The 4,033-nt window shown below is 45.3% G+C and overlaps 1 pseudogene; it reads left to right on the forward strand.

The window, feature by feature from the left end:
* Positions 1-1,112: 1,112 nt before the first annotated feature.
* Positions 1,113-2,613, forward strand: LOC101548223 (KAT8 regulatory NSL complex subunit 2-like; annotated as a pseudogene).
* Positions 2,614-4,033: the final 1,420 nt, after the last annotated feature.

Consider the following 4,033-nt stretch of genomic DNA (forward strand, 5'->3'; position numbering starts at 1 on the left):
TCTTATGATGTGTCCAGGAATATGCTTACTCATATGTGAGGCTTGGCCTCAGCATGTGGAAAGCGGCCTTGAGCATGGCAGTGGTTGGGTTGTGGAGGTTCTTGGTTGCCAGAGCTGGGTTCCTTAGGGCGGGGAGGGCTCTCACCCACCCCCCTCTGGGGCGCCCTGTGTGAAACTGCCTGGCACAGAGTCCCATGGCATGGTTATGGGGGCCTCATGTTATGCTCCCTTTCGGGAGAAGCAGCCGTGTGATCTGGACAGTGGCTGATGATTAGATTTTCTGGTGAAGACAGCCTGGTGCAGGGTCAGGACATTCTGCAGTACTCTCTTTCGGGATTTTGAGCTTATAGTCCCTGGGTCTTGGCCATTGATGAGATTACATGGCACCGAGGGCAGTTTGTGGGTGTGACTACCAAGCTACTGGAAGCCTGGGAACCTGGGGAGAGGAGGTCCAGTCCCGATCCAAGTGGGTCTGGAGCTCTCAGTCTCAGGTTCTCTCCTGCCTCTGTGCTACAGACCCTAACTGCGTCTTTTAATCTCTCTTGAGATTTATGGGTCTCTGAAATAAGGCCAATAAATGAGCTTATATAGCTGAGCTGGATGTGGTTTGTGGGTGTGCCTCCCACATACCTAACTTTTGGCTGTTTAATTTCTTGGTACACTTGGCCCCAAGTTGTTAGGGTCTGGCCAAAGGCACAACAGCAATTTTGGGGTATCTGGAAGTCTGAATGTACCATTAGGCTGCTGATGCACTCGCCCCACAGGTACAGGTTGACCTGCTGGTGGCACAAAACCCCCGCAATTATGGTTTTTATTCTCTATTTGTTACCATTAATAAAGTTCCTGAAAACCAAATTAAATTAAAAATTGAGGACACGGCGCAGCGGCGGAGGTAAGATGGCTGCGGCGCTCGCTCTTAGCCTTTGCAGTTAGGCTGCTGCTTCGCCCTTCCTGCCCCTTTGGAAACCGCTACACTGCCTCAATTGGTGTCGGTGTCACTCTCCTCCAATATGTTCCTAGGTGGCAGATTTTCCATTACTCAGAGACTCAGGACAAAATGGTGCTTACACGGGCCGCTGAGGACTGGCGGGAACCAGCTGTGAGGTTCCGGTATGAACAGGATCCGGATGCACGTCCTGCCGACCAACCGGGGGAGAGTCAGTCCAGTGCCCAAGCCCCAGGAGCCACTGTCCTGCTCATTTACACATCGCCCATGATCGCAGCCGCGTCTGAGGGGCAGGAGTTCTGCATTAAGCACATCCTTGAAGACAGGAATGCACCCTTCAAGCAGTGCAGTTACATATCGACCAAGAATGGAAAACGATGTCCCAGTGCAGCCCCAAAGCCCAAGAAAAAAGATGGGGTGTCCTTCTGCGCTGAACATACTTGCAGAAATGCCTTGGCACTTCATGCTCAGATGAAGAAAACTAATCCAGGACCCATGGGTGAAATACTCTTGTGCCAGCTGAGTTCATACGCTAAGACAAAACTGGGGTCTCAGACTCCCGAAAGTAGTGGTAGTGAAGCAAGCCGAATTTTGGATGAAGATAGCTGGAGTGATGGGGAGCAGGAGCCCATTACTGTGGATCAGACATGGAGAGGTGATCCTGACAGTGAAGCTGATAGCATAGACAGTGATCAAGAAGATCCCCTAAAACATGCAGGTGTCTACACAGCAGAAGAAGTGGCCCTAATTATGCGGGAGAAGCTTATTCATTTGCAGTCCTTATACGTTGACCAGTTTAAACGACTTCAGCATCTTCTCAAAGAGAAGAAACAACGTTACCTACATAACCGCAAAGTAGAACATGAGGCTCTAAGTAGTAGTCTCCTGACTGGCCCAGAAGGACTTTTGGCCAAAGAATGGGAGAACCTGAAGCAACTCAAGTGTCTTTGACATTATCGTCAGCGCTGTGGAGCAGAAGCTTTATTACATAGGCAGCTGAAGGAATGCAGAATGCTGGCCACAGATGGTGCTTCCCAGCAGGCCCATACCACTCGTTCCAGTCAGAGGTGCATGGCCTTTGTGGATGATGTTCATTGTTTCAATCAGTCTCTTCCAAAGACCAGACACTGCCTTACCCATATTTGTCAGGACACAAATCAGGTTCTCTTCAAATGCTGCCAGGGATCTGAAGAAGTGCCCTGAAACAAACCAGTTCCTGTAAGCCTCTCTGAGGATCCTTGCTGTCCACTGCATTTCCAGTTGCCTCCTCAGATGTATAAGCCCGAGCAGGTACTGTCTGTGCCAGACGATCTGGATGCTGGCCCCATGGATCTGTACTTGAGTGCTGCTGAGCTTCAGCCCACTAGGAGCTTACCTCTGGAGTTCAGTGATGACTTGGATGTTGTAGGTGATGGCATGCAGTGTCCTCCTTCACCCTTGCTGTTTGATCCTTCACTAAGCCTTGATGATCATTCAGTCAAAGAAATTGATGAAGCCCCAATGGATATTTTGGACCCGGTGCACATGACTGGAGATGGCTGTAGATCTCGGAGTTCTGAGGAAGGCTCTGTGCCATTGCCTCAAAGTGGAGTTGTCACTACAAATGGAAAACCAGAATCCACTTCTGTCAGCTGATAGTTTATTTTGGGGTACCATTTGGCTTTGAAGGAAATTAGTGCCCCATTCTTTAAGCAAATGTTTCTGGCCCTTTGACTAGTCAACAGCGCAGACCATGTGTTTCTTCTGAGCTACTGAACACTTTAGTCAAACATAAAATCAGATCTTGGGGAAGGGGAGCAATAGTGTCTAAAGGTTTGGGTGTCTTCTTACTCTAGGCATGAAAAAGATGATTCTACAGAGAAGTTTTTGTTACAAGACTTGGAAAATTGGAGGAGAAATCCATGAAGGTGGTTAGTTGGGAACTGTACCCTTAGATGTTGAATCAATGGCCATCTCTTTCTAATGGACTACATATTACCCTTACTTCTCACATAATTGAGTGATTGGAACCCCCTTCCTCAAATTAACTCTGACTTGTAAACCACTAAGTAAATAGCCTATAGGACTGGGCCATCTACTTAGCCATCCAAGTTGTTTCTGATCTCTGAACATATCCATATTGGCTATCTTATGTAAGATATAATTAAAAGAAAAAGTTACTGTATATAGTTTATGTTAAATGTTATGAAAATGTAAAAAAAAATTGAAGAGCAGGAGTTCACAAGCAGTGCTCAGGGGTCCCAAGGGGCACTCCTAGCAATTCCCGACCTACTGGTACAGCAGCTCAATCTAGGGCAGAGAGTGCAGTGCTGGGGTCCACAGTGATGCTTGCGTACCTCCAGGTCTAAACCCTACAATTCTCAGGAGGCCATGTGGTGCTCAGGAATTAATGGAGGTCCCATGAATGCTAGGCATGATGCCCTAACCACTGCACTGTCTTCCAGCTCCTTAAATTAAAATATTTTAGTGCAATAATATAGAAGATATTTGATCAACTCTCATTTTGAGAGAAATAAATTAAGTTCCAATTTACTGTCTTTTATTATATGTTTTATCTCAGAGGACAAACCTAATTTTAAATGAGTGCAAACTGATAGAAATATGAAGGCAATATGAATTATCAGATTCTTTGAACAAAAATAATTTAAAATACAAATACATATTGATATATGTGTATGAGAATATGTATCTCTTTTTTTACTCCCTAGTCCAGTGAAACTAGGCTAGGCTAGGACTTGAAATCAGCCAGAGTAGTACATTTATACTATAGAAATAAGCAGACAGGAAAAATTAGGTTTCTTTCCTCCTCCACAACAAACTGGTCATTAAATATTTACCAGTGCACACTGAGTGCATACGTATATATCCATACCCAAAATGGATGTTTTAGTAGAGTTACACAAACGCATATAAAAAGATAAAAAGTGATGTAGGAAAATGATACAAGAAGAACTTTATTTTTAAGTAAACAATGTGAGTTGTGACAGAAGTTGGTAAAATACACAATGTAATTCCAGAAACTAACAGCTCTGTGTGTGCCACAGTGAAATGTAGCAGTGGAGATCAACAAGAAAAGGTCAATCTGGA

This window comes from Sorex araneus, chromosome 1, assembly GCF_027595985.1.
Source record: "Sorex araneus isolate mSorAra2 chromosome 1, mSorAra2.pri, whole genome shotgun sequence".
NCBI classification, from domain to species: Eukaryota; Metazoa; Chordata; class Mammalia; order Eulipotyphla; family Soricidae; genus Sorex; species Sorex araneus.